Consider the following 12,500-nt stretch of genomic DNA (forward strand, 5'->3'; position numbering starts at 1 on the left):
CAAAACTTATACTGTTAGAAAACTGTTCATCCAGTAGTTGATAAAGATTAGCATTGCATGGTAAAAGGCTTCATCTGAGAGATAATTTTAGGTTTGTGCAAATCAAAGTGCATGTCCCAGTCCATTAGCCAGGACAGCGGTCTGTGGCTGCTGGACAAGATCAAGAGAAAAACCTCTTACCTGATGGCACCCACGGTGCTTCTTTTGATTAGCGGCAAGTCGCACATGTAATGTTGCTACAGAATAGATTATCTAAAGAACAGTCAAAGATAAAGTCAGTTTGGTCCTAGAAACTCGCTCCATCACAGATCACTGTCATGGGGAATAGACTAGTAAACATGCAAATTGAACAACAAAGAAAAAAGGTCAAAAAGTTTTTGAAACATAGACGTAGTCAGCAGGATTTGAACCTGCGCGGGGAGACCCCAATGCCATCGCCTTAACCACTCGGCCACGACTACTCGGACGGCAAGCTGTTATGAGTTTCACACATGTTTTCTAATAGCACCATGATCAAGCTCAGTGATCAACCCTCTGGAAGACATCTCAGAAAATGAAAAGAAAATACAAGGTCTCAGTAAAATGCAAAAATCTGATTTAAAGTCATCATCATCAATGGGAACCATTCACAGTTTAAAGCTTTTCCCTCTTCATAATGTGGATTTGGAATCAGTCAGCTCCAAAAACATCCTTAAAAATAATCCGAAAATGCTGAGAAGACTGAACACAATCATTTCCAAGTAAAAAAGACTTGATGTTCATTTGATCAGGCTTTGGAGCGTCTATTAACCATCTCAAGTTTCCAAAAATGTCCAGCGGTTAACTGAAATTACCATATCAATCTTCAGATGTTTTTCACTTTGAACAGCTCCATACCTATAATACAAGTCAAGGGTAAGGTTCGAAAGACCCTATAAAGGGTCCTGATTGACTTTTGTGTGCTACAAAAAAAAGCCACAAAACACATTCAAAAGACGGCGAAAAGAATTTTTAGAAAAACACCACCAAAAATGTTTATAAGGCACTTTAGGAAATTCTGGAAAACACAAGAAAAGATGGCTTAGAGAAAAATCAAAAACACTTCCTGAAGCCATTTTGGCTTCAAATCCTTGTCAGATTCACCCACTTGGAAAGAGTGTTATGTGAATATTGACTCAAGTCACAGAGTATGAGATTGCTTCGTATGACATAGACAATGAGTGACAGACAATTTTAATTTTTGCTAATCCTACTTGATTGACAGCTTTGACCATGGTATTCCATGAATCCTTGAACTCTTTTTTTGTCTTTTATTATGTGTATTTTAAATTGCTTGTTTCATCATAAACATTGGGCATCATCGATCTGAGTGCAGATGGAAAAATCAAAATGTGTGCTCAGGTTCTATTGAGATTTCAACTCAGATCACTGGATCCAAAGTCCAGAGTGCTAACCATTACACCATGGAAACAACCATGATGCAATCATGGCTGCGGCTTGTTTTGCTGAATAAAGCATATGAAATCAGAACGATGGCGAAAACAGGCTCCAAAGCTGCAGTGCAAATCTGCAATCATACACAATGGTAAATTGATATCTTATAACCTTTCATTCCACAAATTTACCAACATTTCCACGATATCACAGCTAGCGCAGTTTGAAATGTTGATGAAAAGTGGCTAGTAAAAAGATTGCTGTATCTGTTACTTGGAAAAAGTGTGAAAAAAATAAATTGCAAAACTTATACTGTTAGAAAACTGTTCATCCAGTAGTCGATAAAGATTAGCATTGCATGGTAAAAGGCTTCATCTGAGAGATAATTTAAGGTTTGTGCAAATCAAAGTGCATGTCCCAGTCCATTAGCCAGGACAGCGGTCTGTGGCTGCTGGACAAGATCAAGAGAAAAACCTCTTACCTGATGGCACCCACTTTGTTTCTTTCGATTGGCAACAAGTCGCACATGTAATGTTGCTCCAGAATAGATTATCTAAAGAACAGTCAAAGATAATGTCAGTTTGGTCCTAGAAACTCGCTCCATCACAGATCACTGTCATGGGGAATAGACTAGTAAATATGCAAATTGAACAAAAAAGATAAAAGGTCAAAAAGTTATGGAAACATAGACGGCAGGATTTGAACCTGCGCGGGGAGACCCCAATGGATTTCAAGTCCATCGACTTAACCACTCGGCCACGACTACTAGAATGTCAACCTGTTATGAGCTTCACACATGTTTTCTTATTAGAAAACTATTGCACCAAGTTATTGCACCATGATCACGCTCAGTGATCAACCCTCTGGAAGACATCTCAGAAAATGAAAAGAAAATACAAGGTCTCAGTAAAATACAAAAATCTGATTTAAAGTCATCATTAATGGGAACCATTCACAGTTTAAAGCTTTATACTCTTCATAATGTGGATTTGGAGTCAGTCAGCTCCAAAAACATCCTTAAAAATAATCCGAAAATGCTGAGAAGACTGAACATAATCATTTCCAAGTAAAAAAGACTTGATGTTCATTTGATCAGGCTTTGGAGCGTCTATTAACCATCTGAAGTTTCCAAAAAATGTCCAGCAGTTAACTGAAATTACCATATCAATCTTCAGCTGTTTTTCACTTTGAACAGCTCCATACCTATAATACAAGTCAAGGGTAAGGTTCGAAAGACCCTATAAAGGGTCCTGATTGACTTTTGTGTGCTACAAAAAAAGCCACAAAACACATTCAAAAGACGCCGAAAAGAATTTTTAGAAAAACACCACCAAAAATGTTTATAAGGCACTTTAGGAAATTCTGGAAAACACAAGAAAAGATGGCTTAGAGAAAAATCGAAAACACTTCCTGCAGCCATTTTGGCTTCAAATCCTTGTCAAATTAACCCACTTGGAAAGAGTGTTATGTGAATATTGACTCTATTCACAGAGTATGAGATTGTTTGGTATGACATAGACAATTTTAATTTTTGCTAATCCTACTTGATCCTAATCCTACTGCTTTGACGATGGTATTCCATGAATCCTTGAACTCTTTTTTTGTCTTTTATTATGTGGATTTTAAATTGCTTGTTTCATCATAAACATTGGGCATCGTCGATCTGAGTGCAGATGGAAAAATCGAAATGTGTGCCCAGGTTCTACTGAGATTTGAACTCAGATCACTGGATTCAAAGTCCAGAGTGCTAACCATTACACCATGGAACCAACCATGAAGCAATCATGGCTGCGGCTTGTTTTGCTGAATAAAGCATATGAAATCGTGAACGATGGCGAAAACAGGCTCCAAAGCTGCAGTGCAAATCTGCAATCATACACAATGGTAAATTGATATCTTATAACCTTTCATTCCACAAATTTACCAACATTTCCACGATATCACAGCTAGCGCAGTTTGAAATGTTGATGAAAAGTGGCTAGTAAAAAGATTGCTGTATCTGTTACTTGGAAAAAGTGTGAAAAAAATAAATTGCAAAACTTATACTGTTAGAAAACTGTTCATCCAGTAGTCGATAAAGATTAGCATTGCATGGTAAAAGGCTTCATCTGAGAGATAATTTAAGGTTTGTGCAAATCAAAGTGCATGTCCCAGTCCATGAGCCAGGACAGTGGTCTGTGGCTGCTGGACAAGATCGAGAGAAAAACCTCTTACCTGATGGCACCCACAGTGCTTCTTTTGATTAGCAGCAATTCGCACATGTAATGTTGCTCCAGAATAGATTATCTAAAGAACAGTCAAAGATAAAGTCAGTTTGGTCCTAGAAACTCGCTCCATCACAGATCACTGTCATGGGGAATAGACTAGTAAACATGCAAATTGAACAACAAAGATAAAAGGTCAAAAAGTTATTTTAAACATAGATGTAGTCGGCAGGATTTGCACCTGCGTGGGGAGACCCCAATGGATTTCTAGCCCATCGCCTTAACCACTCGGCCACGACTACTCAGACATCTACCTGTTATGAGCTTCACACATGTTTTCTAATAGCACCATGATCAAGCTCAGTGATCAACCCTCTGGAAGACATCTCAGAAAATGAAAAGAAAATACAAGGTCTCAGTAAAATGCAAAAATCTGATTTAAAGTCATCATCAATGGGAACCATTCACAGTTTAAAGCTTTTCCCTCTTCATAATGTGGATTTGGAGTCAGTCAGCTCCAAAAACATCCTTAAAAATAATCCGAAAATGCTGAGAAGACTGAACATAATCATTTCCAAGTAAAAAAGACTTGATGTTCATTTGATCAGGCTTTGGAGCGTCTATTAACCATCTCAAGTTTCCAAAAATGTCCAGCGGTTAACTGAAATTACCATATCAATCTTCAGCTGTTTTTCACTTTGAACAGCTCCATACCTATAATACAAGTCAAGGGTAAGGTTCGAAAGACCCTATAAAGGGTCCTGATTGACTTTTGTGTGCTACAAAAAAAGCCACAAAACACATTCAAAAGACGCCGAAAATAATTTTTTGAAAAACACCACCAAAAATGTTTATAAGGCACTTTAGGAAATTCTGGAAAACACAAGAAAAGATGGCTTAGAGAAAAATCAAAAACACTTCCTGAAGCCATTTTGGCTTCAAATCCTTGTCAGATTCACCCACTTGGAAAGAGTGTTATGTGAATATTGACTCAAGTCACAGAGTATGAGATTGCTTGGTATGACATAGACAATGAGTGACATAGACAATTTTAATTTTTGCTAATCCTACTTGATTGACTGCTTTGACCATGGTATTCCATGAATCCTTGAACTCTTTCTTTGTCTTTTATTATGTGGATTTTAAATTGCTTGTTTCATCATAAACATTGGGCATCGTCGATCTGAGTGCAGATGGAAAAATCGAAATGTGTGCCCAGGTTCTACTGAGATTTGAACTCAGATCACTGGATTCAAAGTCCAGAGTGCTAACCATTACACCATGGAACCAACCAAGACGCAATCATGGCTGTGGCTTGTTTTGCTGAATAAAGCATATGAAATCGTGAACGATGGCGAAAACAGGCTCCAAAGCTGCAGTGCAAATCTGCAATCATACACAATGGTAAATTGATATCTTATAACCTTTCATTCCACAAATTTACCAACATTTCCACGATATCACAGCTAGCGCAGTTTGAAATGTTGATGAAAAGTGGCTAGTAAAAAGATTGCTGTATCTGTTACTTGGAAAAAGTGTGAAAAAAATAAATTGCAAAACTTATACTGTTAGAAAACTGTTCATCCAGTAGTCGATAAAGATTAGCATTGCATGGTAAAAGGCTTCATCTGAGAGATAATTTAAGGTTTGTGCAAATCAAAGTGCATGTCCCAGTCCATTAGCCAGGACAGCGGTCTGTGGCTGCTGGACAAGATCGAGAGAAAAACCTCTTACCTGATGGCACCCACGGTGCTTCTTTTGATTAGCGGCAAGTCGCACATGTAATGTTGCTCCAGAATAGATTATCTAAAGAACAGTCAAAGATAACGTCAGTTTGGTCCTAGAAACTCGCTCCATCACAGATCACTGTCATGGGGAATAGACTAGTATACATGCAAATTGCTTGGTATGACATAGACAATTAGTGACATAGACAATTTAAATTTTTGCTATTCCTACTTGATTGACTGCTTTGACCATGGTATTCCATGAATCCTTGAACTCTTTTTTTGTCTTTTATTATGTGGATTTTAAATTGCTTGTTTCATCATAAACATTGGGCATCGTCGATCTGAGTGCAGATGGAAAAATCGAAATGTGTGCCCAGGTTCTACTGAGATTTGAACTCAGATCACTGGATTCAAAGTCCAGAGTGCTAACCATTTCACCATGGAACCAACCAAGACGCAATCATGGCTGCGGCTTGTTTTGCTGAATAAAGCATATGAAATCGTGAACGATGGCGAAAACAGGCTCCAAAGCTGCAGTGCAAATCTGCAATCATACACAATGGTAAATTGATATCTTATAACCTTTCATTCCACAAATTTACCAACATTTCCACGATATCACAGCTAGCGCAGTTTGAAATGTTGATGAAAAGTGGCTAGTAAAAAGATTGCTGTATCTGTTACTTGGAAAAAGTGTGAAAAAAATAAATTGCAAAACTTATACTGTTAGAAAACTGTTCATCCAGTAGTCGATAAAGATTAGCATTGCATGGTAAAAGGCTTCATCTGAGAGATAATTTAACCCCTTACCTACAATTGACGTAATATTCCGTCCATGTCACCATGGACCTAATTACCATGGACGGAATATTACGTCATCGCGATCAGAGGCGCCCACGTGGTGAGCGCCGCTGATCGCGGCCGAGTGTCAGCTAATTATCATAGCTGACACCCGGCACAATGTGTCAGGGGTGGTCACGGACCGCCCCCGACACGTTAACCCCTTGCACACCGCGATCAAACGCGATCGCGGTGTACCGGGGGTTAAAGGGAAGCATCGGCAGGGAGGGGGCTCCCTCCGTGCTTCCCTGAGCCCCCCACAGCAGCGCAATGTGCAGCGCTGCTGCGGGGGGCTCCTTTCCTCCAGGCCCCCGAATCCAAGATGGCGACGGGGGCCTTCGGGGGCCTGAGGAAGCTGGCTTCCTCAGTGCCTGCAAAGCGCAGGCATGAGGAAGCCTTCAGCAGTGCCTGTGTCAGATCGCTGATCTGTCACAGTGATCTGTGATGTGACAGATCAGCGATCTGTCACAGGACAGTGATGTCCCACCTGGGACAAGGTAATAAAGTAAAAAAAAAAAAAAAGTGTTAAAAATAATTAAAAAAAAAAAAATATTCCCCAATAAATCCATTTTTTCAAAATAAAAAAAACAAAAACAATAAAAGTACACATATTTGGTATTGCCGCGTCCGTAATGACCTGCCCTATAAAACTGTCCCATTAGTTAACCCCTTTAGCGAACCCCTTAAAAAATAAAAATAAAAAACGAAGCAAAAAATAATGATTTATTATCATACCACCGAACAAAAAGTGCAATAACGCGCGATCAAAAAGACGTATATAAATATGCATGGTACCGCTGAAAACGTCATCTTGTCCCGCAAAAAACGAGCCATCATACAGTATCATCCGCAAAAAAATAAAAAAGTTATAGCTCGCAGAATAAAGCGATACAAAAATAATTATTTTTTATATAAAATTGTTTTCATTGCAAAAAACCGACAAAACATAAAAAACGACCTAAATGAGGATTGCTGTAACCGTACTGACCCGAAGAATAAAAACGCGTTATCAATTTTACCGCACGCGGAACGGTGTAAACGCACCCCCCCAAAAGAAATTCATGAAACACTGTTTTTTGTTCATTCTGCGCCCCCAAAATCAGAATAAAAAGCGATCAAAAAATGTCACGTGCCCGAAAATGGTACCAATAAAAACGTCAACTCGTCCCGCAAAAAATAAGACCTCACATGACTCGGTGGGTCAAAATACGGAAAAATTATAGCTCACAATATGTGGTGATGCAAAAACTATTTTTTACAATAAAAAGCGTCTTTTAGCGTGCGACAGCCGCCAAACATAAAAACCGCCATAAATCGTAAATCAAATCCCCCGATATCACCCCCTTAGTTAGGGAAAAATAATAAAATAAAAAAAATGTATTTATTTCCATTTTCCCGCTAGGGCTAGGGTTAGGGCTAGGGCTAGGGTTAGGGCTAGGGTTAGGGCTAGGGTTAGGGCTAGGGTTAGGGCTAGGGTTAGGGCTAGGGCTCAGATTAGGGTTAGGGGTGTGTTGAGGTTAGGGTTGGAGTTATAATTGGGGGTTTCCACTGTTTGGGCACATCAGGTGCTCTCCAAAGGCAACATGGCGTCTGATCTCAATTCCAGCCAATTCTGTGTTGAAAAAGTCAAATGGTGCTCCTTCCCTTCCAAGCTCTGCCATGTGCCCAAACAGTGTTTTACCCCCACATGTAGGGTATCAGCCTACTCAGGACAAATTACAAAACAACTTTTGGGGTCCAATTTCTCCTGTTACCCTTAGGAAAATAAAAAATTGGGGGCAAAAATATAATTTTGCGGAAAAAAATGTTTTTTTTATTTTCACGCCCAGGCGTTATAAACTTCTGTGAAGCACTTGGGGGTTCAAAGTGCTCTCCACACATCTAGATAAGCTCCGTGGGGGGTCTAGTTTCCAAAATGGGGTCACTTGTGGGGAGTTTCAATAGTTTAGGTACATCAGGGGCTCTCCAAACGCACATGACACCCGCAGACCAATCCATCAAAGTCTGCATTCCAAAACGTCACTACTTCCCTTCCGAGCCCCGACGTGTGCCCATACAGTAGTTTTCTCCCACATATGAGGCATCAGCGTACTCAGGACAAATTGGACAACAACTTTTGGGGTTCAATTTCTCCTGTTACCCTTGGGAAAATAAAAAAATGGGGACTAAAAGATGATGTTTGTGGAAAAAATACGATTTTTTTATTTTCACGCCCGGACGTTATAAACTTCAGTGAAGCACTGGGGGGTTCAAAGTGCTCACCACACATCTAGATAAGTTCCTTGGGGGGTCTAGTTTCCAAAATGGTGTCATTTGTGGGGGGTTTCTACTGTTTTGGTACATCAGGGGCTTTCCTAACGCGACATGGTGTCCGATCTCAATTCCAGCCAAAAACGTCAAATGGCGCTGCTTCCCTTCCGAGCTCTGCCATGCGCCCAAATAGTGGTTTACACCCACATGTGGGGTATCAGCGTACTCAGGATAAATTGCACAATATCTTTTAGGGTCCTGTTACTTTTGGGAAAATAAGAATTGAGGGTGAAGAGATCATTTTTGTGGAAAAAATATGATTTTTTAATTGTACTGCTGTACGTTATAAACTTCTGTGAAGCCCTTGGGGGTTCAAAGTTCTCACCACACATCTAGATAAGTTCCTTGGGGGGTCTAGATTCCAAAATGGTGTCATTTGTGGGGGGTTTCCACTGTTTTGGTACATCAGGGGTTTTCCAATCGTGACATGGTGTCCGATCTCAATTCTAGCCAAAAACGTCAAATGGCGCTGCTTCCCTTCCGAGCTCTGCTATGCGCCCAAATAGTCATTTACACCCACATATGGGGTATCAGCGTACTCAGGACAAATTGCACAATAACTTTTAGGGTCCTGTTACCCTTGGAAAAATAAAAATTGGGGGTGAAAAGATCATTTTTGTGGAAAAAATATGATTTTTTAATTGTACCGCTGTACGTTATAAATTTCTGTGAAGCCCTTGTGGGTTCAAAGTTCTCACCACATATCTAGATAAGTTCCTTGGGGGGTCTAGTTTCCAAAATGGGGTCACTTGGGGGGTTTCCACTGTTTAGGTACATCAGGGGCTCTCCAAACGCGACATGGCGTCCGATCTGAATTCCAGCCAATTTTGCATTGAAAAAGTCAAACAGTGCTCCTTCCCTACTGAGGTCTGCCATGCGCCGAAACAGTGGTTCCCCCCCACATATCAGGTATCAGCGTACTCAGGACAAATTGCACAATAACTTTTGCAGTCCAATTTCTCCTGTTACCCTTGGTAAAATAAAGAAAATTGAACCTGAAGTATTTTTTTTGTGAAAAAAAGCTAAATGTTCATTTTTTTTTTAATATTCAAAAAATTCCTGTGACGCACCTAAAGGGTTAATAAACTTCGTGAATGTGGTTTTAAGCACCTTAAGGGGTGCAGTTTTTAGAATGGTGTCACTTTTGGGTATTTTCTATCATATAGACCCCTCAAAGTGGCTTCAAATGTGAAGTGGTCCCTAAAAATAAAATGGTGTTGCAAAAATGAGAAATCGCTGGTCAATTTTTAACCCTTATAACTTCCTAACAAAAAAAAATTTTGGATCCAAAATTGTGCTGATGTAAAGTAAACATGTGGGAAATGTTATGTATTAAGTTTTTTGTGTGCCGTATCGCTGTGATTTAAGGGCATAAAAATTCAAAGTTGGAAAATTGCGAAATTTTCAAAATTTTCGCCAAATTTCCGTTTTTTTCACAAATAAACGCAAGTTATTTGAATGCAATTTTACCACTACCATGAAGTACAATATGTCACGAGAAAACAATGTCAGAATCACCGGGATCCATGAAAGCGTTCCAGTGTTATGACCTCATAAAGGTACAGTGGTCAGAATTGTAAAAATTGGCCCGGGAGTTAACGTGCAAACCACCCTTGGTAGTGAAGGGGTTAAGGTTTGTGCAAATCAAAGTGCATGTCCCAGTCCATTAGCCAGGACAGCGGTCTGTGGCTGCTGGACAAGATCGAGAGAAAAACCTCTTACCTGATGGCACCCACGGTGCTTCTTTTGATTAGCGGCAAGTCGCACATGTAATGTTGCTCCAGAATAGATTATCTAAAGAACAGTCAAAGATAACATCAGTTTGGTCCTAGAAACTCGCTCCATCACAGATCACTGTCATGGGGAATAGACTAGTAAACATGCAAATTGAACAACAAAGATAAAAGGTCAAAAAGTTATTGAAACATAGACGTAGTCGGCAGGATTTGAAACTGCGCAGGGAGACCCCAATGGATTTCAAGTCCATCGCCTTAACCACTCGGCCACGACTAGTCGGACGTCAACCTGTTATGAGCTTCACACATGTTTTCTAATAGCACCATGATCACGCTCAGTGATCAACCCTCTGGAAGACATCTCAGAAAATGAAATGAAAATACAAGGTCTCAGTAAAATGCAAAAATCTGATTTAAAGTCATCATCAATGGGAACCATTCACAGTTTAAAGCTTTTCCCTCTTCATAATGTGGATTTGGAGTCAGTCAGCTCCAAAAACATCCTTAAAAATAATCCGAAAATGCTGAGAAGACTGAAAATAATCATTTCCAAGTAAAATAGACTTGATGTTCATTTGATCAGGCTTTGGAGCATCTATTAACCATCTCAAGTTTCCAAAAATGTCCAGCGGTTAACTGAAATTACCATATCAATCTTCAGATGTTTTTCACTTTGAACAGCTCCATACCTATAATACAAGTCAACGGTAAGGTTCGAAAGACCCTATAAAGGGTCCTGATTGACTTTTGTGTGCTACAAAAAAAGCCACAAAACACATTCAAAAGACGCCGAAAAGAATTTTTAGAAAAACACCACCAAAAATGTTTATAAGGCACTTTAGGAAATTCTGGAAAACACAAGAAAAGATGGCTTAGAGAAAAATCAAAAACACTTCCTGAAGCCATTTTGGCTTCAAATCCTTGTCAGATTCACCCACTTGGAAAGAGTGTTATGTGAATATTGACTCAAGTCACAGAGTATGAGATTGCTTCGTATGACATAGACAATGAGTGACAGACAATTTTAATTTTTGCTAATCCTACTTGATTGACAGCTTTGACCATGGTATTCCATGAATCCTTGAACTCTTTTTTTGTCTTTTATTATGTGTATTTTAAATTGCTTGTTTCATCATAAACATTGGGCATCGTCGATCTGAGTGCAGATGGAAAAATCAAAATGTGTGCTCAGGTTCTATTGAGATTTCAACTCAGATCACTGGATCCAAAGTCCAGAGAGCTAACCATTACACCATGGAACCAACCATGACGCAATCATGGCTGCGGCTTGTTTTGCTGAATAAAGCATATGAAATCGTGAACGATGGCGAAAACAGGCTCCAAAGCTGCAGTGCAAATCTGCAATCATACACAATGGTAAATTGATATCTTATAACCTTTCATTCCACAAATTTACCAACATTTCCACGATATCACAGCTAGCGCAGTTTGAAATGTTGATGAAAAGTGGCTAGTAAAAAGATTGCTGTATCTGTTACTTGGAAAAAGTGTGAAAAAAATAAATTGCAAAACTTATACTGTTAGAAAACTGTTCATCCAGTAGTCGATAAAGATTAGCATTGCATGGTAAAAGGCTTCATCTGAGAGATAATTTAAGGTTTGTGCAAATCAAAGTGCATGTCCCAGTCCATTAGCCAGGACAGCGGTCTGTGGCTGCTGGACAAGATCAAGAGAAAAACCTCTTACCTGATGGCACCCACGGTGTTTCTTTTGATTGGCGACAAGTCGCACATGTAATGTTGCTCCAGAATAGATTATCTAAAGAACAGTCAAAGATAAAGTCAGTTTGGTCCTAGAAACTCGCTTCATCACATATCACTGTCATGGGGAATAGACTAGTAAATATGCAAATTGAACAAAAAAGATAAAAGGTCAAAAAGTTATGGAATCATAGACGGCAGGATTTGAACCTGCGCGGGGAGACCCCAATGGATTTCAAGTCCATCGCCTTAACCACTAGTCCACGACTACTCGGATGTCAAGCTGTTATGAGCTTCACACATGTTTTCTTATTAGAAAACTATTGCACCAAGTTATTGCACCATGATCACGCTCAGTGATCAACCCTCTGGAAGACATCTCAGAAAATGAAAAGAAAATACAAGGTCTCAGTAAAATACAAAAATCTGATTTAAAGTCATCATCAATGGGAACCATTCACAGTTTAAAGCTTTTCCCTCTTCATAATGTGGATTTGGAGTCAGTCAGCTCCAAAAACATCCTTAAAAATAATCCGAAAATGCTGA

General features: G+C 39.4%; 7 non-coding genes across 7 annotated transcripts; all 7 read right to left on the reverse strand.

Annotated features, from left to right (window-relative positions):
• Positions 1-2,097: 2,097 nt before the first annotated feature.
• Positions 2,098-2,179, reverse strand: TRNAS-UGA (transfer RNA serine (anticodon UGA)). The gene has a single exon. It is a non-coding gene; the product is annotated as a tRNA-Ser (tRNA).
• Positions 2,180-3,110: 931 nt separating this feature from the next.
• On the reverse strand, positions 3,111-3,182 carry TRNAQ-UUG (transfer RNA glutamine (anticodon UUG)). Its single transcript has one exon. It is a non-coding gene; the product is annotated as a tRNA-Gln (tRNA).
• Positions 3,183-3,837: 655 nt separating this feature from the next.
• TRNAS-AGA (transfer RNA serine (anticodon AGA)) lies at positions 3,838-3,919 on the reverse strand. The gene has a single exon. It is a non-coding gene; the product is annotated as a tRNA-Ser (tRNA).
• Positions 3,920-4,834: 915 nt separating this feature from the next.
• Positions 4,835-4,906, reverse strand: TRNAQ-UUG (transfer RNA glutamine (anticodon UUG)). Its single transcript has one exon. It is a non-coding gene; the product is annotated as a tRNA-Gln (tRNA).
• Positions 4,907-5,722: 816 nt separating this feature from the next.
• Positions 5,723-5,794, reverse strand: TRNAQ-UUG (transfer RNA glutamine (anticodon UUG)). The gene has a single exon. It is a non-coding gene; the product is annotated as a tRNA-Gln (tRNA).
• A 4,634-nt stretch (positions 5,795-10,428) lies between these two features.
• Positions 10,429-10,510, reverse strand: TRNAS-UGA (transfer RNA serine (anticodon UGA)). Its single transcript has one exon. It is a non-coding gene; the product is annotated as a tRNA-Ser (tRNA).
• Positions 10,511-12,143: 1,633 nt separating this feature from the next.
• Positions 12,144-12,225, reverse strand: TRNAS-UGA (transfer RNA serine (anticodon UGA)). Its single transcript has one exon. It is a non-coding gene; the product is annotated as a tRNA-Ser (tRNA).
• Positions 12,226-12,500: the final 275 nt, after the last annotated feature.

Source organism: Dendrobates tinctorius, unplaced genomic scaffold (assembly GCF_039654945.1).
Source record: "Dendrobates tinctorius isolate UK_male_01 unplaced genomic scaffold, ASM3965494v1 ptg000048l, whole genome shotgun sequence".
Classification (NCBI taxonomy): domain Eukaryota; kingdom Metazoa; phylum Chordata; class Amphibia; order Anura; family Dendrobatidae; genus Dendrobates; species Dendrobates tinctorius.